Below are 27,420 nucleotides of genomic sequence, written 5' to 3' on the forward strand. Positions count from 1 at the left end.
CGACACCGGAAAACTAACTCCCAAAAATTGAAAACCCTAGGGGGGAAAATGTTGTTTTTTAAAACTTAGGTTAGAGGAAATTATTAGTTTTTAGGGTTTGGGGAAAAAAATAAAATAAAATTTAAGTTTATTTTTAATAATACCGACAAAATGACGAGTTTACTTTTGAAACCGTTAGTTTTAACCAGTCATGAGTGGGTAACTGGTATTTTTAAAGTTAATAGAAGAAAACTTGAGAAAACAACATATATTGGGTGGGACATAGGCCTTTGGCCTTTTATTTAAAAGGATAACGTTCAGCACCTGTATTTGTCTAGTCATCCAAAGCACAATATTGATCGATCAGATCCTAGTGGTGAGAGAAGCTTGCTATTTAAAATTTTTTGAAACAGATGAACCATAAGAATGTCAATAAATTCAAGTCCATAGCTTCTAACTTTTCATAGGATGAGTTTGCACATAAATAATAATTACAGCATTTGATCAAGTTGACATTCTTTTATTCAGTTTTGGTATATGTAATTCTGTAAGCTTTCATCTGGTTTTGATGTAAATGCAGTAAAATTTTGGTATCGTCAAGTTCCTTTTGTGCTTAATGGAATATGCATTTCTGTTATCAATTTCGGTATTGACATTAACTTGTGACAAATCCTACATCCACAGTAAGCATCATACAAAACTAAAGTAAAACCAAATGGTAGATGTCTACTATATGCATAAACAATAATGTATCATCATATGATTGGATAGTAAAAAATTAAAGATAAAACAACATTCAATCACATAATGATACATAACTATTTATATATAAAATTGCGCATAAGAGTTGTGTACATAGTTTTATCGTATTAAGAACTTTCATCCTCAACTGCAAAGAAAGCTGAAAAGTGAAACACAGCTAAAAAGCATGATCCGTGACAGGGACTCTTTGAGTCATCTCTTCGAGACATCATCTCCAATTGTGACCATCACAATAAATTTCAGTTAATAATATTGGCATCTACTAGAGGACTCCCGAAATTCAGGCTGGTATCTACCATCGGACTTGGTATTCTGGGTGTTATCTACTATAAGACTCTTGGTATTCTGAATCTGGAACCACTGTACTAGATAGTAAGGATGCCTGCAAAGTCCTCCCTTCAGGTTCCTCAAGGGACTTTTTATCTTCTATGTAAGATTGAATCCCCACAATTACTTGCTTCAACTCTGAATCTTCTCGTTCTCTCAATGCATTCAGAAAGTTGTCAGAGATTATGTTGATCATCTTCCTAAACTGAGATTTGTATTTGCGAAAAAGAGCAAAACCTGCCATCTGTGGAAAATAATATTTTTTTTACACACCCTGTATTTTCAATACCATTATAAGAATACCCAGACATTACCAGCCCATTTTTTACAGGACATCTTCAATTGCATATTTTTAATCAAGAAACCAACCTAATGGTGATTGATTAATTGGTCACATTGTGACAACAATAAGATATTACTGACCAGCACATGTGTAACTTACTTGCAGGAATACATGCAATGCAACAGCAGCGTATATACTTGCAGGCACTGCCTTTAAGAATCTTGCAAGCCATGTCCAATCTTCTTCCAAGCCATGTGCGTTCTCCACACCATGCACTTCTGTCTGCCAGAACAAAGCATTCTTCATCAGCTTCTGCTGTTTTAATTACTTGAAATTATAGGAGTATGTATGACTACAGCAAAAATGCAACTAGATTCAAATGCTCATGAGTGTAGGAAAAGCATCTAAACAAATATTACAGCATAAAGCAGAGTACCAGTGACAAACCTGAATGAGTGCAGCATACAATCTCATGTAGGATTCCAAGAGTCTCAAATAATCCTTGAGACTCAATTTTTCCATCTTCTTCTCGATATCCAATCCTTTTGTACTATGCAGTTTTAGATTCAAATGCAGACTAAACTAGTGATAATATAATTAGAATAAAGAGTAATAAGGTGATGTAATTGCAAATTCAGGGAGAAATTCATAAAAGAAACATTAAACAGGAGCAGATTAAGATGCATTATCTCCAAAATTCGTCTGGTAAGTACTTGCTACTCAATTTCATGTTGAGCTCAAAATAAAATTGGAACATAAGAAGGTTTGAAAGACCAATTATACATGAAATCAACCTATGGCAAAATCTCTTATTTAGAATGAGAAGTTTGGAAGATTTTATTTTAAATATAATTGTAGAACTATGAACTACAAGTCAGTATAAAATTGAGGCAAAACCTAAGTTGAAAAATAAATGTGTCAATTCTTCCTTCCTGGCCCCTAAGAGGGCAAGCCCACCTTACACCTTTGGCACACCATCATATTGTTTAATATGGATCAACTACGGATAACGAGTGTGGGTGCATTTTCTTCTGGACAACAATAAAATAGGGGAACAAATCAAAGCATGACTAAAACACAGTCATTTCATCATGAAATTTCCAAGTATTAATATACGCTTGTATGGATAGAAGGCTGAGTTACCTCTGAGTACACTATATGTTTTGGAACAGTGTAGATGCAAGCTCTATGGAACTCACCAAGAAGAATCCATCACTTCTGGTACCTGATTAACAAATCATCCAATACTATAGATGATTATCTTAATCTTATCTTTTTACAATACATAATCAACTAGAACACAGAAAATACTTGTAATATAGTCTGATAATAATTGTGCAGATTTGGCTGGCCTAGAATCTTGACTTTTTATCAAATGGTCACTTAAATAAACTCTATCGATACAACCTGTGCCAAGGTGAGATGAATTTATGACAATACAAATTCACTTGATGTACGATATAATGAGCAACTAATGAAGGCATTATCTAAAAATAATAGATCAGATACCATATTGTATTGAGGAGACAGTAAAACAAACCAAGCATAATATACCTGTGAAGCTTATAATAGCCACACGCAAAAGCAGCATTATCAGGGCTTTCACAATGGAAGACGATCTGTGATATAAAACCAGGGCTAATGTCAGACTACCTTTAAGCTTTCTCAATATACACAGTTAAAAGATGGAAAATTGGAAGTAGAAGCTTATAATTTGCATAATAGTTGAAATACAAGTGCATTTGCCGTCAAATAGAATAATGGAAAATTGATATAAAAGCCTCAGTGACGGGCTCCAATTGGCTTCAAATACATGTTAAGTGAAAAATCCTATGCCAGATAATTACCTTGGACGAGAAGAATATGATAATGTGTTCGAATCCCCCAATTTCCTTTCCTTAGTAAAGGTAACAAGTCATATTTTTCTTTCACTTTTAATAAATCTAAGCTTGTAACCATTATATAAGCTTCCAATTATTTGAATGTGTAGGTTAGATTTCTTATATACTAGATAATGTTCTTTTTGATACGGACCAAACACAAATATTATTATTAAAAGAAAATAATATTGACAAGTGATGTCAACTCCGCCCAAAGGCCGCAGCGTCCCCATAAGTGAAAAGTTGCCCAAAATACCCGAATAATAATATTTTTCTCCTCTCTCAATCTCATCACCTTTATTTAATCTATTCATATCTAACTTTCAAATTCAAATATTATTTAAATTATTTATTTCATTATAATCCCATATATCTTATCTTAATCTCAAATATCTTCGTTTAATCAAATATTTTATTTAAATCAAATACCAAATATTTTTTAATTAATTAATAATAATGTTGTTATTACTATAATTATTATTATCAAATCCTTATCCAATTCTAACATTACCCGCCTCCCTTGAAACTGACATTGTCCTCAAAGTAGGAAAAATGAAATTTTTTTTCATGCATTTTTATTTTTTTTGGTACATTTCCTCTTACCCAATTTAAAAAAAATCTCACCCGTTCTACCATTAATTTAGTTGTCGCCACTAGTCAAAAAAGTCAACTCTTTGTTCACCATTGTCGTAAACATCACTATGACATCATTTATCCCAAGCACCATTACATGTGCCTGAAATCTCAACCTCACAACCCTTATCTCGCCAAATTCAACATCATATGTCGTTACGAATGCACCAAGAATTCCATAACCAGTCTCACTTTCCTCGTTTTCCTTGCCAACCACCACTCTTTTTACGGCTTTCTCCTTTGACAATGGTGATGGTGACTAAGCTTTGATCTCATCGTCTTCCTCCTCAATCACCTCTCTTTTCACAATCTCCTTCCATTTCTTTAGACATCATTTCATTGGCCATATTATCCACTCGGGATTCCATGGCTTCCAACTTCTCTTACCCTGCCTCCAATTTTTTTTTTCACATCAACTCTACTTTTCATCCTTTCCATCCTTAAATAATATTGCTCTGATCTTACTGCTCCAGTATCAATTTGTTAGGGACCTAATACAAATTTGATTAGTATTAAAAAAATAGAGGTGCCTACTCCTCTCAAAGGTATCAATCAAAAACTGCCCAAAATACCCAAATAACAATATTGTTCTCCTCTCTCAAACCAATCAGCTCAATTTATTTTACCCATATCTAACTTTCAAATTCAAATATTATCTAAATCATTTATTTTATCATAATCCCAAATATCTTATGCTAATATTAAAAATTTTATCCTAATCAAATATTTTATTCAAATCAAATACCAAATATTTTCTTAATTAATTAGTTAATGTTAATATTACTATAATAATAATTATTATCTCATCCTTATCCAATTCTAATAAATTCACAAATGACTAAAATTTTCACTCAAATGAATCTATGGTCATGTTTTTAAGGTTTCCAAAAAGAGCCTGCTTCTACTCTCTACATTCTCTCAATGATCAAGTGAAATGAAGAAAATGATGAAGATTCAGATACAAAAACTGAGGTTACCTTTTTTGCAAAAGTTGTAATGCTGAAAGATTGAGGACAAAGACGATTGTTGAAAATCTTAATAATTTCTTTTGTTTTTGTTCTGCATGAAATAAACCAATTTTAATGAAAATAAGAACCCAGGCTAACAAAGACATGTTTCTGTTAAGAGAGATTGACAGTTTGTTACAAATATGGACCTCAGCATGGTAAAGAAACAAATCGATGTAGAACAACTCATCCACTCTCTAACAAAGACCAAAGCCAGGTACAACCATCATAAATGGACTTCCATAAATCAACTGGCTTGATCTAACCAACCAGTCTAAGCCACTACTCATAACACAGTCTTGAAAAATATTCTAGCAGTTAAGTAAGCACTAAATCCATTTGCTTAAACTAGCAAGATTAATGCTTTCACAGCATAGTATTAAGCTTCTTTTGATCAAAAGGTTTTGCTTCATATTTCTTCATTCTAGTAATTATAAATTGACAAGTTATGTTTGAGTTTGCTTTTGTCCATGTGTTCATGTTTCAGTGTATAATGAACTTGTCAATTAATCTAAGCCCTAAAAGTGGGAAGACATGGTCCTGCTTAAATACAATGTTCTGCATGACCTTTACGTATCTACGTAAGTTCCCAAGATTAGCAAATCCTCAATCAACCGAAAGACAAATAATGCGACAATTGCAAGGCAAGCTCAACTGGAAAATACAGGCAAAATAGAAAGATAATGAACGAACTGATATAGTCTTGCAATTAGTACGTCAAATAAATTTCAAGAACTTGGGTTTGGCGAGGTCAGAATAAAATACACATGTAAGTTATTTTGACAACTTCTATGGGAGAAGTTGTAACACAAATGAAGTCATCCAACTTACCTGACATTATCTTTTGTGTCCCTTATTTGTCTTATCAGCTTGGAGATATGCCTTTCATGGCTGCTGCAATCCTAAATATTTTGAACCATATAAATAACTGATAAAACAAAATGCAGTACAAATACAAGAAAAGGCCCAAAAGAACCCAAGGGCAGTGTAGATTAGATCCACAAATAAAGTTAAAAAAAAACATATATTACAATCAAATATTCTATTATTCAATTTTTTTAAAGTTGCAAAAACATTAGCAAAAACATATGTATTTATTTTGATTCATAAAGGCAACACAGCTCAGAAGTTTCAGAATTTGACATGGTTTAGGTTAGAATACCTTATTGGAGCTTGATGTCAATAACTGATTCTTCTCATCAAACTCTGTAAGCTTCTCCAGTCTTTTCTGCTCCATCTTCAGTCCACTTTCGGCAGCTCTGAGTATCTCACCTGCCATTTAGATGAAAAAAAACAAAAAGTTAGATGGCAAAATCTAAAGCAACGAGAGCCCCCACCCCACCCACCCACCCCCCGCCGGGGCAAAAAAAACATTTGCATGCACACACAAACAAAAAGGGAGAAAGACAACAATTAAGAGAACACTATAAGAAGATAAAGTACTTGTTGATTGTGAATTCGTTATTATATCAGATCCAGGTCCCTTGGATTGATAATTCAAAATTTCTGAACCACCATTCATCTGGTGCCTTGTAGCTTCTCCTTGAGATGTTGCAGGGATAATTTTTTCCAAGGCTTCAGTAGTTTCTATCTCTGCAGTTTCTTTTGCTGCTCTCCTCTCAGCTTCTAAAGCTGCTTTGTTTGCTTCCTCAGGTCTAATGTTAGCCTGCATCCAAAATATAATCATTCTTGTGTATTTTTTCCTAGCACTTGCATAGTAAATGCAGTAATAATGCATACATTCGGTCAACTTGGTAACAAGATCCATGATAACTGTTGTAATGACATATCTATAGAAAAAAAGTAGACCATGGATGGTAAAACAATTGCAATTATATTGCATCACCCAAACCCTCCCCAGGAGAAAAGAGCCTGTAGACTATAGAAAACAATCACAAAACTCCTCCCCCTGTCAAGGGCTCATCAAAAGAAATCAGTGAAAGTAGAGGGGTTGCCTTCTATAGCAAAGGGGCTGGGTTTTCAGTACCTAAAGTCTGGTGTCCACAAGTCCTGCTGAGTAAGGACCATCTCTAAATGAATAAGAGACCGAACCACCATTCCCTTTTTTATCCCCAATTTCATATGCTTTGTGCAAGCGATTTGGGACAAGAATGTCCGTTAAACAAGAGTCTTTTAGAATGCGCAAGCCATTAGGACACCAAAAAAGAGTTCGTTCTCTATTGTGGTGTGAAAGCAACCAATTCATTAAATAGGGAATGTGTCCCTCTATTTTGTGAAAGCAACGTTCTTTATTTAGTTAATAAAATATAAATATCCTGATAAGTCAGATTAACAACCTCTCCTTCAGCTTTCATTTTTTCTTGAAGAGCCCTTTCCTTCCTCTTGGCCTCTTCGTAAGCTGCATCACTTCTAATTTCCTTTCTTCTATCTGTGATTTAAGTTCATGGTCTCGCTGGATAGCAGTCAAATGATTATCAAGTGCTTCTGCACTATCAAGTGATTCTAACTAGTAAAGAAATTATCTAGAAAGTAAAGATACTAGGTATTCAAGACACCGTGTATCAGACATTATCAATATGACAACACATTATGCAGCAACAGTTCCAGAAAAAACGTGTACTAAGCATTCATAAACAATTCTAGAAGCAAGAGAGTGGATGCGTGTATTTCCAACAAAACCCTTAAACATGCATTTAAGCCTGAAACATAGGTGCAAGAAACCGCAGCCAAGTTTAGAAGACACTTCTGTTTTCTTCAACCCACTGCCTTTAACTTGTATAAACTAAAAGTTTTAGCTCCTTATATACAGCAGTTCTGAATCACTAGATGATGACGTAGAATGTCTCAAAGAACTCCAACTCTGGATAACTGATTAAATGTAATTCTATTAACATGTTGTTGCAGAATCTGTAAATTAGTAAATAAGACTTAATTATAGGAATATAGAGCTTGATTATAGGAATCAAATATAGGAATCAAATATTCATATTCCTAATACGGAATACCTAATGTGTATATAAATGTACCTCTGTAACAGTAAATTAATCAAAGAAAATAAACCCTTAATTTCAGTTTCTTCATGGTATCAGAGCTTGGTTTGCCCCAGTGTGCAAATTCGAAAATTTTCTTTTAGCCCTAGTGAGCAATTTCGTCGTTCACCCTTGTAGAGTGAACATTAGTTCTCACCGCCGCACTAAGAAGGAGTATGCTTCGACGATCGGCAGTTTCCCGGAATCTGGTCACTAGAAACTCAGTGCGTGACCTGCACGCGCCGCCCGTTTCTTCTGCACACTTGCGCATCAGATCTCTTGTTTTGAGGCGCGTTAGATCTCACCGCCGGTACAGTCAGTCTCAGACAGCGCAGGGGAGTCAAAGCCCCATAACCTTGTCGCTGTTCGCTGTCGCACGTGCCGACGTCATCACCGGAACAGTTGCTATCGCCGAATCTCTCTCTGATCAAATCTTAGTCCTTTTTGTTTGCTATTCTTTGTGGTTTGTGCAGTGTATTCGTGCTCTAGGTGCTACAGAAATCAATTTCTCCAGTAGTTTCTTGCTATTTATTCTATTCCATTGCTTTGAGTATTATTATGACAGATATTAAACCGATAACTATGGCGGAGATGGTTCCTGTAATGTCAAAAATCACTGAACACAAGCTTAATGGTTCCAATTATCTAGAATGGAGTAAAATGGTTCGATTGTATCTGTTGAGTCTGGAGAAAGATGATCACCTTATGCAAGCTCCTTCTGCTTATGGTACTAGACAAGCATGGCTACGAGATGATGCTCGATTATTTTTGCAGATCAGGAATTCCATTGAAAGTGAGGTAGTCAGTTTAATTAATCACTGTGAATTGGTTAAGGAGCTAATGAAGTATTTAGATTTTTTGTATTCTGGAAGAGGTAATCTTTCTCGTATATATGAGGTGTGCAAAGCTTTCAATTGTGCAGAGAAACAAGACAAGACTATCACTTCTTATTTCATGGACTTCAAACGAACTTATGAAAAACTTAATATGTTGTTACCTTTTAGTCCAGATGTAAAGGTTCAACAAGTTCAGTGAGAACAAATGGCCATCATGAACTTCCTAGCAGGTCTTCCATCTGAGTTCGAAACTGCCAAGTCTCAAATTCTTGCTAGTCCTGAGATTTCATTTTTGCATGACACTTTTACTACGGTACTTCGCACAGAAAGCACCCCATCATTTTAGAATAATAGCGCTCTTGTTAGTCGAAGTGGAGCCCTTGACACTGGACGTCCATATAATAGAACTGGTAATAGAGGAGGGAGCAGTGGTAACCGTGACAGGGCTATTGATCAGAGTCAGGAATCAGGAGGGATTGTATGCTATTATTGCCATAAGTCAGGCCATACAAAGCGCACTTGTAGAAAATTGCTAAATCGTGCTTCAAAATCTCAGTCAACACATGTTACAGCAACTAACATTGCTACCAGTTCATTGTCTGGAGAGGCTATTATGAATTCTGCAGAAGAATATGCCAAGTTCTTTCAGTACCAAGACTCACTAAAGTCTTCATCGACTTCTATCGCTGCCAGTGCTGAGTTAGGTAAATCAAATACATGTCTTGTTTCCTCCTCCTTCAAATGGGTCATTGATTCTAGTGCTACAGATCACATGACAGGTAATCGTAGTGTCTTTTCAACCTTTCAGTCATTTACATCCCCTTCTAGTGTTACTTTAGCAGACGGATCAATGTCATCTGTTCTTGGTTCTAGAATTGTTAATCTAACTCCATCAATTTCATTGTCATCTGTTTTTAGTTTACCATAGTTTTCATTTAATTTAATCTTTGTGAGTAAACTCACTCGTGTTTTTAATTGTTGTGTCTCATTTTTCCCTAATCATTGTTTATTTCAGGATCTTATGATGAAACAGATTATTGGTAAAGGACATGAATCTGGGGGTCTTTATATCCTAGATATGTAAACACCAAGGTCTGTTGCCTGTTCCAGTGCCTTAACCCCATTCGAAACTCACTGTCGGTTGGGACATCCTTCTCTACCTGTGTTAAAGACTTTATGTCCACAGTTTCGTCATATATCTTCGTTTGATTGTGAGTCATGTCAATTTGCCAAACATCATCATTTGTCTTTAGGGTCTAGAGTCAATAAACGAGCTAACTCTCCTTTTAAGTTAGTTCATTCGGATGTTTAGGGTCCTTGTCCTATAGTGTCTAAAGCTAGATTTAAATACTTTGTTACTTTTGTTGATGATTATTCTCGTATGACTTGGCTTTATTTAATGAAAAATCGTTCCGAAGTGTTTTCTCATTTTTGTGCCTTTCATGCTGAAATAAAAACACAATTCAATGTTTCTATTCAGACTTTACGTAGTGATAATGCCAAGGAATACTTTTCTGAATCCTTTCAGTCGTATTTGATAAGAAATGACATTCTTCATCAATCCTCTTATGCTGCCACACTATCTCAAAATGGAGTAGCTGAAAGAAAAAATAGACACTTACTTGAAACAGTTCGAGCACTCTTGTTTCAAATGCAAGTTCCCAAACAATTTTGGGCTGATGCTGTTTCAACATCTTGTTTTTTGATTAATCGCATGCCATCATCAGTTTTTTGAGGTTAGATTCCTTATAATGTTCTTTTTCCAAATAAATCTTTGTTCCCTATTAAACCTAAAATATTTGGCAGTACGTGTTTTATTCATGATATTCGACTTGATGTCACAAAGCTAGATCCCAAGTCTTTAAAATATGTGTTTCTTGGCTATTCTCGTCTTAAAAAAGGTTATAGGTGCTTTTGTCCAACCTTAAACAGATATCTGGTGTCTGCTGATGTTACCTTTTTGGAGAATATTCCTTTCTTCTCTACTTCTCCTACTTACACCATTTAGGGGGAGGATGATGATTTGTTAGTGTACACTGTTACCTCATCTCGCCCTACAACTATTAGTTCTCCAAAACCTTCTCTCTTTGAAAAATCAAACCCTGTTCGACCACCCATTACACAGGTCTACTCTAGACGTCAACAAGCCCCGGATGCATATCCTGAACCAGTCTCTTCGTCAGATCTAGTTTCTACTGACATTGATCTACCAATCGCCCTTCGAAAAGGTAAACGATAATGTAATTATCCTATTTCTTCTTTTGTTTCTTATGGTCATTTATCCCCTATTTCATGTTCCTTTGTTGCATCACTCGATTCTATTTCTATTCCCAATACCACTCATGAAGCTATATCTCATTCTGGTTGGCGTGTGGCTATGATAGAGGAAATGAATGCTTTAGCTGATAATGGTACTTGGGATTTGGTCAATCTCCTTACAGGGAAGAAAGCCATTGGATGCAAATGGGTGTTTACAGTTAAGGTTAATCCTGATGGATCAGTGGCTCGTCTTAAAGCTCGTCTGGTTGCTAAAGGATATGCACAAACTTATGAGGTGGATTACTCTAATACTTTCTCTCCTGTTGCTAAGCTGACATCTGTTCATTTATTTATTTCTATGACAGCTACCTATAATTGGCCTTTACACCAGCTAGATATCAAGAATGAATTCTTGCATGGTGACCTTCAAGAGGAAGTATATATGGAGTAACCACTTGGTTTTGTTGCTCAGGGGGAGCGTGGAAAGGTTTGTCATCTTTGCAAATCCCTGTATGGTTTGAAACAAAGTCCTCATGTTTGGTTTGGAAAATTTAGTCAGGCAGTTCAAAAGTTTGACATGATAAAAAGCAAATGTGATCATTCAGTTTTTTATAGATAGTCTGAAGCTGACAGTATTCTTTTAGTTGTTTATGTTGACGATATCATCATTACTGGAAGCGATACTGGTGGGATTTTCTCTCGCAAATCATTTCTTCATACTCAGTTTCAAACAAAAGATTTAGGAGGGTTAAAATATTTCTTGGGTATTGAAGTGACGAGAAGTAAGAAAGGCATCTTTCTATCTCAGAAAAAATATGTGCTTGATTTATTGACTGAGATAGGTAAATTAGGAGCCAAGCCATGTAGCACTCCGATGATTCCTAATCTATAACTTACAAAAGATGGTGAACCGTTTGAAGAACCTAAGAAGTATAGAAGATTGGTGGGAAAGTTAAATTATCTTATAGTAACTCGTCCTGACATTGCATTCTCTGTCAGTGTTGTAAGTCAATTCATGTCATCTCTAACGGTCAATCATTGGGTAGCGTTAGAGCAAATTCTGTGCTACTTGAAGGGTGCTCCTAGACGTGGCATATTGTATGGAAATCATGGTCACACTAACATTGAGTGTTTCTTAGATGCAGATTGGGCAGGTTCCAAGGCAGATAGAAGATCCACCACTGGTTACTGTGTTTTCGTGGGAGGAAATTTGGTATCATGGAAGAGCAAGAAGCAAAATGTTGTCTCAATCAAGTGCAGAATCAAAATATAGAGCTATGGCTCAGTCCGTGTGTGAAATAATGTGGGTATATCAACTTTTGACTGAAGTGGGTTTCCATATATCGTTACCAGCGTAATTATGGTGTGATAATCAAACTGCTCTTCATATTGCCTCTAATCCTGTGTTTCATGAACGAAGTAAACATATTGAGATTGACTATCATTTCGTTCGAGAGAAAATTTAGCAGAATTTTATTTCTACAGGATATGTGAAGACTGGAGAACAATTAGAGGATATCTTCACTATGGTTATAAATGGGGTTCGAGTTGATTATCTTTGTAACAAGCTGGACATGATTAATATCTATGCTCCAGCTTGAGAGAGAGTGTTGCAGAATCTGTAAATTAGTAAATAAGACTTAATTATAGGAATATAGAGCTTGATTATAAGAATCAAATATAGAAATCAAAGATTCATATTCTTCATACGGAATACCTAATATGTATATAAATGTACCTTTGTAACAGTAAATTAATCAAAGAAAATAAACCCTTAATTTCAGTTTCTTCACATGTCGTCAATAACTCTTTCATAGAAGAACCAAAATTAACTGAAAGGGGAGTGAAAAAAAAAAAATTCTCATATGAAATTCAGGTAGATGCAATGATGATTCACTGGGTTTGCTAAGCAGTATAGTTACAAGTCATAGAGAATGGGACACTAGTAAAATGTATAAGTAACATTATACTACCACCCATGAAGCTAAAATTATATGGAAACAAATGATTCAGCACTTGAAACACAGATAACAAAATTTTCAACCCTATTTTGAAATGAAGAATTCTAGATATTGAACAGAAAAAATTGATCTTACATTTTGCGCTGATATTGAGTATCAAGTTTCTTATCCATTTCCATCTCATGTCTCTATATTTCTCAACTCAAGCGAGTGCAGAGGAAGACTATTCCTTTTCACTCATTAGTTCCATCTCTAATGTTGAAATCAGGTTCCTAATCTCCTCCTGCTCGGCAAGCCAATTACTACAACACAAGAAAAGAATAGAATATTCTACTGCTCCAGACAACCCAAAAAGGTGAAATCCACAGATATGACTACCCTCTTACTAAAAAAGATTTAAAAAAGTTCAAGGGTTATCCTTTAATTGCAAAGCTCACCCCTTAAATAACCATAAAATGATCCTACACATCTTAACTCCAAGTTGGTAAACATGGGTTAGCTCAACCAAAGCACCTTCTGCTAATCCCATTTCATCCACCACGTACGGCTCCAATTCAAGTTTTTTGTCGCCACCAGAATCATCATTCTCACTGGAGGCAAAAAGCAAAACCACATTCTCAACATATTTTTAATATTAAGAGCAAATAAATCAACCTACAACACTAGGGCTATGGAATAAAAAGTTTCAATACACAACAAGTGCACGAGCAACAATGATATCAATATTTAAAATTATGAAATAAAAAAAGAAGAAAACTTACCTAAGATAAAGCTCATCACAACCAAATTGTTTGATTGACATTGAACCTTGATTATAAACCTCCTCACCTTGAGTTTCAAAATCGGCATCCGTCTCATCATCAGATAAATGCATAACAAAAGCTCCAGCTTTTCTTTCAACACTTTTCCCATTTGGAATTCCTCTGAAAAAAAAACAAACAAAAGACCTCATGATAAATAAATCTGGTGATTTGGATAATATTGTTGCTTCAACCACACACATCATAGACAGGTAAATGATCCTCCAGTGCCAAATAAAAAACAAATTGGTATTATTACTTCTTTCTATAGGTTATACATATTTACTTAGTCCCATATATCACAATCTTAATTTAATTACTTAACCAAAAAATTCTTCACTCATCTTTTTTTTTTTTTTTCCTTTCAAATATAGAAGTATGTATTTGCCCACCTTCTGCCATCTCTCAGTCTAGCTTGGAACTCCTCGCTTGGCTTCCTTACCTGCCTTATAACTTTCTTTCTAACTTTTTGGGAAGTTTAAAAACACCATAAACTATCGGTTATACTTTAAAGTGGTGATTCTAATTAAAGGGGAAAAGAAAAAGTATAAACAATAAGAATAAACATATGATATCTCGACTTTAAGAGTAGCAATAGTGTCTTACACACAGCTATTCCAAAAATAAATAATCATAAAATCATATAAAAAATAATATTTACTCATGCATGAAAAGAAAGGAATGCCCATGACACTTACACAAGGCACAAATATGAAATTTAGTGAAAGACAATTACAAAAGTGTTGGACAAAAATGTGTAATACGTCCATAAATTTTTATAACCCAAAATTTTTACAAACAATTATCATATACCATTATAACACAACAACACTAATCTGGAAAAGTATCTGGAAACATTCTCAATAGGTGGCCGAGTTGGGGCGGTAAGTAAGTCTTGGTAGAACTGCACAACCAAATTACCAAGTTCCTTTTGATAAAAAATGTGTTAAGACTAATATTTATATTTCACATAGGAAAAGAGAAAATAAAGAGAGGAGGGCATTTGACAGCAAACAGGAAGACAAAATGGTCTCAACTCTATTAACAAGTCAACAATAAGAGAAAGGGATAGGTGGCACAACATTAGAGGAAAAGAAGAAAAGATTAGTTGAAGGAATGAAGAAAAAGGGAATAGATGTGCATGCAAGGGGTAAAGAGGAAAAAATAGGAATGTTGGTGGGAGAGTGCCAGCCTCTTGGAAGCTGAGCAAAGAGAATGTTGGCCTATTGTATTTTATGCTTTTTGTGAATTTTAGGAAGTCTGTCCTACTGTATTCTGTGTTTATGCAAATTCTGGGAAGCTTGTTCTAATTTTGTAATTTTTGTGATTATCAATTGTAATAGTTGGGAAATAGTCATTGTATCGATGAAAGATTGTTGTAATTAAATTGATGAATTAATCAATACAATACATATTTTCTGCTCAATTTATAGATGTATGTTTTGTTCTTAGCTGAAAATTAGTTTGCTTTTGCATTGTTGTCAGATTGGTGATTGAGTTATTGAGTGAGGTTATGCCTGGAGTTGGTTTAGTTGTGAAGCATTGCTCAGGTATGCATCACTTGGTATTAGAGCATGACTAGGATGGAAAGTAGGGTGGAAAAGGTGGAGGAGGAGGTAACAGCAGTAAGAGAACAAGTGGGAATTATGGATACTCAAATGGAAGAAATGAATTAGAGGATACAGGGTTTGGAAGCTAGTGTAAAAATTGTTAAAAGTTACCAGAGGGATTTATGGGAATCCATTATAGGCAGAGAGACGATAGAGAGAGGGAAGGCTTTGATGGGGCAAAAACCTTCTTCCTTATATTCACCTCTGGAAGGAGAGGCGACAATGCCTCGGGCCAAAAGAAGTGGTAGAACGACCGAAAACAAAGTTACTGGCGAGGTAAGAAGAGACGAAAACCTAACAAAAATGGGCAGGAAGGATACCCCATTTTGACGGCCGGATCTTTCAATGTTCAATAGGAAATAGACCATCAATTGGATTTTTAAGGCAGACAGATACTTTAAAGTGAATCATCTGACCAAAAGAGAGAAATTGAAGGTAGTTAGTATCTGTATGAAAGGAGAGGCTTTGAATTGGTTCAAGTGGAGGGTGAGACGACAGACATTTTTAAACTAGACAGAGTTCCAAAATAAACTATTGAAAAGATTTCCAGTTGATCAGGATCGTTCCCCTTACAAGGAGCTTTTGTCAAACTGATACTGTCTGTAAATATTGTCGGTGAGTTGAAATGCTATCAGCAGCGGTGGAAGGCATGGCTGAAGAGACACTGACGACACTGTTAATGAATGGACTGGCAGATGACATCCGAACGAAGGTCAAGATGTTCATAGTAGAGACTTTGGAAGCCATGATGGAGAGAACGTTACAAGTTAAAGATAAAAATCAGGTGATAGATGCCAAACTAGGGCTCTGATCCGGGGTCCATTTCTATCGCTCATACCTGAAACCTAACCTCCCAGCCCAACATGTTTTTATTACTCCTAGCCAAGCCCAACTGCTCCAGCCTAATTACAAAACCTAAATTGCAACCCACGCAATCAGCCAACCCAATGCACCATTTGACCTGCTTTGTCTGCCTAACCCATAATTCGGCTAGCTTTAACTCGCCTATAAAATAATCTTCCTCAATCAAACCTACCTAAATTTGTTCACCCTTCAAACACTAGAGAAACATAAACCAACAGGGAAGCGACGAGTTCTATTGCGTCTGTGAGCCAACCATAGCTAGAAAGGTCCTTTCAATAGCTTTTGATGAAGAGTTCCGTGTGAAATAGAGAGGGGGTTTCGTTTTCGAAGTGATGACAAATATTTTCCTAGGCATAAATGCAAAAATTGATAGCTCCAGATCATGATATCGTCGGAAGAAGAGGAGGAAGATAGAGGAGAAGCAACCCAGTAAGAAGGCAGTTTAATGATTGAGGAAAAAAAATTGGAGCTAGCACTAAATTCTAGTTCAGTTGATGGATTCAACAACCCTAAGACAATGAAATTTTTCAGTGAGGTTAGGCGTAGACGAGTGGTGATTTTATTGGATAGTAGGGCTACTCACAACTTTATTTTTGAAAGACTGGTTGAAAAATTGAATTTGTCGGTGACACCGACAAAGTTTGCAGTCACCTTAAGGGATCAAAGGAAAATCAAAGGGATGGGAAAATGTAATTGGTAGAGTTAAAATCTCAAAGGGCATCAATAATTTAATCTTGATATATCGCTGGGAGATTTTAACTGTTGCTTTTATGTTTGGCATCTTACTCCTTTGCCACTGAAGTTATCCCATAGAATCTAAAGACGGTATTATTATTCAATAAAACTATACACCCATTTTTAATACATAAATATATATATTTATATATATCATTATGTGATTGAATGATTTGAATTAAAAATAGAACATCTAATTATATGATGACATATATAAATATCTATCAATTTAGGTACTTTGTTGGGTGTCCAACTCTTATTCAACTAAAACACAAAAAACATTATGAATTAAAACTATTTCATTAATGAAAATATTACAAAGATAAACCTAACATTTTGAGAAGTTTAGAGCCTCCCATTTTTTGATCGTTCGAGGCGCCAAAGACCTCCCACAATCAACCAAAGATGGCTGCCCACATACAAAACCCTAATATTTTTTCCTTCCTCTTAAAACCCAAAATATATATTTATAATAAAGAGTGACCATTAGATTGAGAACAAGTGTCCCAATCTTAACATTTCCCTCCCCTTCAAAATCATCTTGTCCTCAAGATGAGTTTTTTTTTTTCAGCTGTGCCCTATTTCATTCTCCTGCCTTTTTTTTTTTTAATAATTGTGCCACCTGTCTCCTGTTTTACAAATCTGCCTGCTAGCCCACTGCTTTTACTTTACTTTTTCTTTTCATTGTTCACAACTGTCCCTTTTCTTTTCTTTCTTTAATATTTTTTCTCTCTCATTCGTCCTTCTTCCTTCTACTTTCTCTCTACGTTTTCACCTTCCTATCCTCTATAAAATGGTATCAGAGCATTTGATCCAGCGGGAAAGATAACTGACGGTTGAAAAAGTGAAGAATTATCAGAAAATATTCATAGAGGAGGTTGACTTGAAGAAGAATCATCACAGAGAGAAATAAGTTAGTGGCTACATGCTGGAAAAGTGCCCAAAAAAAGAATGGAAGAAGAAAACAAAAACAAAAGAAGAAGAAGGAGATCAAATAGAATGTCAACAAAAGCTTGAAGAAAGAAAAAAAACATTACAGAGAGCAGGAATGAGAAAATGCAGAGAGAAAGTAGAAGGAAGAAGGACGAAGGAGAGGGAAAAAATATTAAAGAGGGAAAAGAAAAGGGATCCCTGTAAACAATGAAAAAAAAAAAGTAAAGTAAAAACAGTAGGCTGGCAAGTAGATTTGTAAAACAGGAGACAGGTGGCACAATTATTAAAAAAAAAGAAAAGGCAGGAGAATGAAATAGGGCACAACTGAAAAAAAAAATTATCTTGAGGACAAGATGATTTTGAAGAGGAGAGAAATGTTAGGATTGAGACACTTGTATTAAATCCAACGGTCAATTTCTATTATAAATATATCTAAAAAGGGGAGAAGAGAATATATTAGGGTTTGGTTTGAGAGTAGTCATCCTTGATTGATTTTTAGGTTTTTGGCACCTCGAATGGCCAAAAAATAGGAGGTCCCGAACTCCTCAAAGTGTTCGATTTATCTTTGTAATTTTTTTATTAATGAAATAATTTTAGTTTATTATATTTTTTGTGTTTTAATTTTGTGTTTTAGTTGAATAAGAGCTAGGTTCCTAACATACTCATTATTGTTTGCGCCTAGTTGTGTTCATCCAAGTGGTTCATACTCAGTTTTTGGTTCCATTTATTTCAAGAGAGGGGAATCTATCCCTTATAAGAGCTTGTTGACTGGGTTTGTTTACTCTAAATACACCACATTAAACATTCTTCTTTGACAAGTTGACATTGAACTTTTCTTAGCTATAGGTCTTAAAGGACTGGACTGTCATTCATCTTCAAAATAACACTCAATGTGATCCTCCACCAAATTCGTTTTGGATTTGTGCAATCTTCTTACCTTTAAAGATAAGGAAAAAGAAAGACAATAATGTTTTTCTTCTATCTGCATCAGATCCAATAATTAAGACGATAACAATAAGAAAATATGATTATTTTTTTTAATCATATATGTTATTGACGATGCCTCAACCCATTTCTCCTTTGCTTCCCTCACCCTATTGGATATGTGACTTGAATCCCTGATGTGTAAAGATTTCAATTCACCCTTCAATTTCTGTAATTTTCTCGTAAGGCGGAACATGGAATTACCTTTTGTAAGAGCCTTCCATACTCTTTGAACAGTCTTCAAAAAATTAGCATAATCAGTCCAAAAGTTTAAAAATTGGTAAGGGCCCTAGCTTGCAAAGGCCCAAACCAAACCACCATAGCATTATGATCTAAAATATCCCTGGTTAAAAACTCTAATTTTGAATTTGGCTAAGTCAGAAACCAAGAAGAGCTACAAAAAAATCTAATCAAGCTTTCTAAGTATAGTATTGTCTCTTTGTTGGCCATTATGCTAGGTATATCTGCTTTGTTTGGCTATTTAGGCCTCTAACATTCCAACTTCTTATCATGTGGAAGTGGAATAGAAACAATTAAAATGACAAACTATCTCCAGGCCTGGAGCCCTAGCCTTTGAATTGTTATCTGATGCTTTTGAAGTAGTGGTCAGAACCATACTACTATTCAGTAAGGCAAAATGATTAGGCAACTTTAATAAGGATAATGACTTGTTCAAAACAGACTCACTAATGCCTAATATACGATTTTAATCTTTTTCGAAAGTTATCGGAGTGTCAGGATCAAAGCTAGAATTTGAAGAGGTGTATTGGTCTTTGTCTGTCACCAAAACTATAGCTAAGGGTCTTATGTCAGCTTTTCTCAAATAGGAATCATCCCACTTATCTATTCTTAGTGCTGAAGTTTTATACATTTCTGATGTCATTTTTTCTGATGTCTGAACCTATCTTGTAATGTTCTCAGAATCAATTCTAGTCTCCTCAGTCATCTCTAAATCTATAACTACAACTTTTCTTTTGTCACTTGCTATTAGGGCTAAAACACTAGCCGAAGCTTCCTTTATTTCCCATTAGGTTGCCTTTTGGTTTTTTTCTCATTTGGCTGACAATTATGGCCAAATAAACCACATATAGCAAATCGTTTCGGTTTTTACTCATACTTCACTCCAACTTGAATGGGGTCTGGAAATAAGCAACATTGTATCTCAAACTTTAGTAAAGGAGTATTCTTAGCATCAAGTTCTATACATACATGTGCATGAGAAATACGTGTACATTAATAGGTTTGCTTATCACATAAGAGCGGCCAACCAACCATATTTGAAACTATACTTAATCCCTTTTGATCCTAAAGAGGAAGAGGTACACCATACAAACGAACCCACAATGGGACCTTTGAAATTCTATTCATGTCAAAAGAGGTGTAGGCATGCCATTGTTGCAAAACAATATGTTTTCCCCTAAACATCCCTAGACCCTCTTCAAGTACCTAGTGAACACTTTCTTCTTCTTTGAATCTAAGAACAACATGTTAGTTTTTTCTTCATGGCTTCATGCAGTTACTTCCATGGCTTAATGGTAACTATAGCAGTTACTTCTTCATGGATAATGGTAACTGTAGTAGTTACATCTTCATGGATAATGGTAACTGCAGCAGTTACTTCTTTATGGATAATGGTAACTGCTTCATGCAGTTACTTCTTCATGGTGTAATGGTCTGTAATTCCCATGCCATAACTCTACAAGTTGCGTAGCATTCTTGGTGGTAGAATGCTTCTTCAGGCTATAAATAGGGTCCCTGGTTGAGCTTTTTCTACAAAAAAAAAAATATACACCATTGTATGAGAAAAAGAGATCACCTGGAAGACGAAAGTTTACAACAATTTCCAAAGAATTATTCTGTATCAAATCGTTAAGCAATGGCTGGAGGTTAGTGTTTAATATTCCGCAATTTAATTTTGGTTTCTATCTTACATACTCAGTATATATATGCTTAGATAGAGACCATATACATGATTCTAACATTTGGTATCAGAGCTATTTTATGCCTCTACCTTGCTTTGATGTGTTAAACATGCATAATTTTATGAAATCCCGAATTTCTTTAGAAAGAGAAAGTTGGTTGTTGGCATTTTTTGAATAAAATTTTTATTTAGATGAATTCTACATCAAAAACTAAAAATTTTGATATATGGAAAGTCAAAATCAGAGTTTTGTAGGCTGATTTAGAGTGCAAAATGCATACGGGTCTGTCGACCCGAATCTTGACCTAACTAGAGGTCAGGGACGATCTTCAGATGACATGTCATTTGCTTTTGGTTTCTACAGACGACATGTCATACGCATCACTTCTGTCTCTTTTGTTATGCACTGCCAGCCGACATGACATCTGCATTCATCTCCAGCGGATGGCATGTCGTTCATCTACTTTATTAAAATGTAAAACTTCCTTTAGTCTCGTGTCTTGAACCAAGGCCACAAGGCACAAGGTTCTGAGTGAGACACTTGCCGCTCAGCCAATGTCATTTTCGTTGCTAACTTGGGACATCGTACACTGTTATATGCTTTAATTTTAGTTTTCATGAATAATAACTTTGTTAGGGTTCAGTTTGAATATATTTTTGGCCTTAATAAAATATATTTTATAACATGTAATTGCCAAAATTATTATAATTAATTGGATAATTTAAGTTTCATTTATCCAATTTTTAGTGTTTATTAAATATTATTTATATGATTAATTTTATGCATAATTTTAGTTTAATTGAAATTATACTTTAAATAATTTCTTAAGGATTATATGCATAAAATTAGATGTCATGTGATTAGTATAATATTTGATTGATCATAGAGTAGCCACAGCATCTTTGATTATATCAAAGTTATACATTAAGTATCCTGAGATCATATTTAGTTATATGACATCAATTGTAATTAATTATGTAAGTATGATAAATCTTATTCCACAGGAATTTTTATTATATTTATGTGATTAATTAGGATAAAATAACAAATTATTTTTTTTAATCTACCCATAGGAATTAAGAAAAAGAATATAATTTGGTAGTTTTATCATACGGTTTATATATTTGTAGATAAACCTATTTAAATTAAAAACTTAGCCCACAGGCAGTTTTTATGTTATATGGTTTATATATTTAAAGCATGTTTATATATTGGTAGAACATGATATTAATTTTGATAGCTTCAAATTTAGTGACTTAAGCATGTATGTTAATATTTATTTGCAGTTATTCAACCTGTGAATTTCTCTGATAATGTATGTGATGTTCCTATTTTGAGTGGTGACAATTATAAAATTTGGAAGGAGAGAATTCTTCTCCAATTAAGGTGTATGGACATTGATTATGCTATTAGGAAGGATGAACCACCTACAACTACAGAAACTAGCACTAAGAATGAAATTGCCCTATATGAATGTTGGGAGCGATCTAATCGCTTGAGTATGATGTTCATCAGGACACGCATATCTGCTAGTATTCGTGGTTCAATCCCTGAGTGTAATAATGTCAGGCAATTACTGAAGGCTATTGATGAACAGTTTGAGTCTTCAGATAAAGCACTTGCCAGCACTCTAATAACAAAGTTTACATCAATAAAGCTCACTAGTGTTAAAGGTGTGTGTGAGCACATCATGCAAATGAGGGATCTTGCGGCTCAACTTAAGGCTCCTGAGATTGAGATGTCTAAATCTTTCTTGGTGCATTTCATTCTAAATTCTCTTCCACAACAATACAGACCTTTCAAAATCTCTTATAACACACATAAGGAAAAATGGTCAATCAATGAACTTCTGACCATGTGTGTTCAAGAGGAAGGAAGGTTGTTGATTGAAATGAATGAAAATGCACATATGGTTACACAAGGGAAGAAGACGAAAAACCAAGCTAAGTATAAGGGAAATGATAAAATATTCAATCAGCCCGAATTTAAGAAGGATCCAAATGTTTTTTCTGTAAAAAGAAAGGACATGTAAAAAAGGATTGCATTAAGTTCAAAGCTTGGCTTGAAAAGAAAGGTAATCCAATCTCACTTGTATGTTATGAATCTAATATGGTTGATGTTTGTCATAACACTTGGTAGATTGATTCTGGTTCTACAATCCATGTTTCAAATACCTTGCAGGGCTTTCTAAACCAAAGGAAGTCGATGGCCAGTGAACAAAGCATCTATTCAGGAAATAAGATGCGTTCACATGTGGAAGCGGTCAGAACGTACAGATTATTTTTAGATTCTGGTTTTGTTTTGGATTTAGAACGAACCTTTTATATTCCCAGTTTCTCTAGAAACTTGATTTCTGTTTCAAGACTTGTACCCTTTGGATTTTCCTTTACATTTAATGAAACTACATTTAGTTTGATTTATAAATCTGCAATTGTGGGAAATGGTACATTGTCTGATGGTTTGTTCTGAATTCATTTACAAAATAATGTTTCATTTAATTTGATGCATGTTCAAGATAATGTTGGTATTAGAAGAAGTGTTATGAATGAAAATTTCTCTATATTGTGGCATCGGAGATTGGGACATATCTCTATAGAAAGAATTAAAAGGTTAGTGAATGATGAAGTACTAGATACTCTAGATTTTACTGACTTTGATACTTGTGTGAATTGTATAAAGGGAAAACAAACCAACAAGTCAAAGAAAGGTGCCAAGAGGAGTTCAGACATATTAGAAATCATACATACAGATATTTGTTGTCCTGATATGGACGCTTATGGTCAAAAATACTTCATCTCATTTATTGATGATTATTCACGATACATGTATCTCTACATGCTCCATAACAAGAATAAAGCATTAGATGCCTTTAAGGTTTTCAAGGCAGAAGTAGAGAAACAATCTGGAAAACAAATTAAAATCGTGAGATCAGATAAAAGTGGAGAATATTATGGTAAATACACTCATGATGGACAAGCACCTGGTCCATTTGCAAGGTTTCTTGAAGAAAATGGGATTGTTGCCCAATACACTATGCCTGGTTCTCTGGACCAAAATGGTATAGCAGAAAGAAGAAACCGAACTCTATTAGACATGGTGCGGAGTATGCTTAGCAACTTCAATCTTCCTAAATCACTGTGGGTAGAAGCTCTTAAAACGGCAGTGTATATATTGAACTGAGTTCCAACCAAGGCTATTTCTAAAACACCATTTGAGTTATTTAAAGGTTGGAAACCAAGTTTGCGACATATACGCGTTTGGGGATGTTCGTCTGAAGTAAGAGTTTATAATCCATATGAGAAGAAATTAGACCCAAGGACTATAAGTGGTTATTTCATTGGATATGCCAAAAAGTCTAAGAGTTATAGATTTTATTGTCCATCACATAGCACTAGAATAGTGGAATCTCGAAATACAAAATTTCTTGAAAATGACTTAATCAGTGGCAGCGATCAATCTCAGGATTTAATTTTTAAGAAAGATCATTCAAATACTCAACCACCTATTTCGAGTAATAGATTGGTTTTTATTCACAACACCCCTCAAGTTCAAATGGATGTTGAACAACTAATCAATGGAGTTCCACAAGTTGTTGATAATACTTTAGTAGATCAAACTGTTCAACAACCTTCAGATATTGTTGAACCACCAGTCGTACACTCTACTCCACAAGAGGATAGTGTTATAACATTAAGAAGATCAACTAAAATGAAGAAATCAGCTATTTCTAGTGATTATATAGTGTATTTACAAGAAATTGACCATAATTTAGGAGCCGAAGATGATCCTGTTACGTTTTCACAAGCAATGGATTGCAGTAAATCTATTTTGTGGTATAATGCTATGAAAGATGAGATGGAATCTATGAAGGGTAATGAAGTTTGGGATCTTGTCAAGTTACCTAATGGGGCAAAGGCCATTGGGTGTAAATGGGTCTATAAAACAAAGAAAGACTCATTAGGTAACATCGAGAGATATAAAGCAAGACTCGTTGCTAAGGGTTTCACTCAAAAGGAGGGAATCGATTATACGAAGACCTTTTCTCCTGTATCTAAGAAAGATTCTTTTCATATTATAATGGCATTAGTAGCCCATTTTGACTTAGAATTGCATCAAATGGATGTGAAAACGACATTCCTCAATGGAGATTTAGAGGAAAAGGTATATATGAAACAACCTGAAGGATTCTCCTCTAGTGATGGTGAGCAATTGGTGTGCAAGCTTAAGAAGTCCATATATGGATTGAAATAAACATCCCGTCAATGGTATTTGAAATTCCATGAGGTTATCTCTTCATTCAGTTTTGAAGAGAATATCATGGATCAATGTATATACCAGAGGGTCAGTGGGAGTAAAATTTGTTTCCTTGTTCTATATGTGGATGATATATTACTTGCAACTAATGATAAAGGATTGCTTTATGAGGTGAAACAATTTCTCTCTAAAAACTTTGATATGAAAGATATGGGTGAGGCGTCTTATGTCATTGACATTAAGATTCATAGGAACAGACCTCAAGGTATACTAGGTCTATCTCAAGAAACCTATATCAACAAAGTTTTAGAGAGATTTCGGATGAAAGATTGTTCACCAAGTATAGCACCAATTGTGAAGGGTAATAAGTTCAATTTGAACCAATGCCCTAAAAATGAACTTGAAAAGGAACAAATGCAGAACATTCCCTATGTTTCAGCTGTTGGAAGCCTTATGTATGCTCAGGTTTGCACAAGACCTGACATTGCATTTGCTGTTGGGATGTTAGGAAGATATCAAAGTAACCCAGGTATAGACCACTAGAGAGCTACAAAAAAAGTGATGCGGTACCTTCAAGGGACCAAAGAATACATGCTTATATATAAACGGACTGATAATTTAGAGGTAGTTGGTTACTCCAATTCAGATTTTACCGACTGTGTTGATTCAAGAAAATCAACATCTGGATATATTTTCTTGTTTGCCGATGAAGCCATATCTTGGAGGAGTGCTAAGTAGTCATTGATTGCTACATCTACCATGGAGGCTAAGTTCGTTTCTTGTTTTGAGGCTACATCACATGGTGTATGGTTGAAGAGTTTCATATTTAGGTTTAGGATTGTGGATTCTATTTCTAAGCCGATAAAAATTTATTGTGACAATTCAGCTGCTGTTTTCTTGGCTAAAAATAATAAAAGTAGTAGTCGAAGTAAACATATCGACATTAAGTATTTAGCCATTAAGGAACGTGTAAAAGAAAATAAAGTGGTTATTGAACATGTCAGCACTGAATTGATGATTGCCGATCCTTTGACAAAAGGCATGCCACCAAAAAGTTTTAAGGATCATGTAGAGCGAATGGGAGTTAGTCTCATGTTGTAATAGTGATGGGAGTTGGTTCCATCATGTGATTTGATGTATATACATTTTCTATAATAAAATTATTCAGTTTTTCTATTGATTAAGTTTTCTCATTTTATGTGCACATTTTGGTTGAGAAAATAATCAAATTTGGACCCAGAATAAACATAAGGTTTATTCATTAAGTTATAGAGGAATAAATACATTGTGATACATGGAAGATAATACTCGTTCTTAGATGACTTATCGCCATGATTCATGTATTTTATTTCTTTACTTCAGTATGTGGATTGATGGGTTACAAACCAAGTGGGAGAATGTTAGTTTTTTCTTCATGGCTTCATGTAGTTACTTCCATGGCTTAATGGTAACTGTAGCAGTTACTTCTTCATGGATAATGGTAACTGCAACAGTTACTTCTTCATGGATAATGGTAACTGCTTCATGCAGTTACTTTTTCATGGTGTAATGGTCTGTAACTCTCATGCCATAACTCCACAAGTTGCATAGCATTCTTGATGGTAGAATGCTTCTTCAGGTTATAAATAGGGTCCCTGGGTGAGCTTTTTCTACAAAAAAAAAACATACACCATTCTATGAGAAAAAGATATCACCTGGAAGACGAAAGTTTACAACAATTTCCAGAGGATTATTCTGCATTAAATCGTCAAGCAATGGCTGGAGGTTAGTGTTTAATATTCTGCAATTTAATTTTGGTTTCTATCTTGCATACTCAGTATATATATGCTTAGATAGAGACCATATACATGATTCAAACACAACAAACCCATTGGAGGACATTACATGTTCAAGGCTGTTGAGTTGTATATGAGTTGTATCTCTAAATTAAGAAAAAAATAATTAAAGTGATTGTATCTTTGTAAACTAGGAAAGTAAATATACTATTTCCTAGAGTAGGATTTAGAAATTCATATAAATATTGATGTAAATTCACTCTTTTGATATATAGAATATTTTTCTTAAGGTTTTTCACATGGTATTAGAGCCAATATTAGGCTTTTAAAATATTTTCGGTAATTTTGGTTTATTTTTCGATGAAGTCTACATTATTTTCTGATGTTCTTTTCCAACCATTGTGTTCTTGTCTTTTTTCGGTGGTTGTGTCTATACCATTGTGATCAGAGCGACTTCACTGACAATCCCCTAAAAAAAGAGCCATCATTCACCAATTCACGTACCGATCAGACTTCTGGATACCTCTATCGTCGATCTGCTTCTCCAGTGAACATGCATTGACACCACTTCTTCCAGTCCTCTCAGAAGAAGCCAACGAGTCAGTCTGTGGTGACTTCATCGTCAT

The 27,420-nt window shown here is 34.8% G+C and overlaps 1 pseudogene; it reads right to left on the minus strand.

The window, feature by feature from the left end:
* Positions 1 to 842: 842 nt before the first annotated feature.
* LOC123195702 lies at positions 843 to 27,420 on the minus strand (annotated as a pseudogene).

This window comes from Mangifera indica, chromosome 14, assembly GCF_011075055.1.
Source record: "Mangifera indica cultivar Alphonso chromosome 14, CATAS_Mindica_2.1, whole genome shotgun sequence".
Lineage (NCBI taxonomy): Eukaryota > Viridiplantae > Streptophyta > Magnoliopsida > Sapindales > Anacardiaceae > Mangifera > Mangifera indica.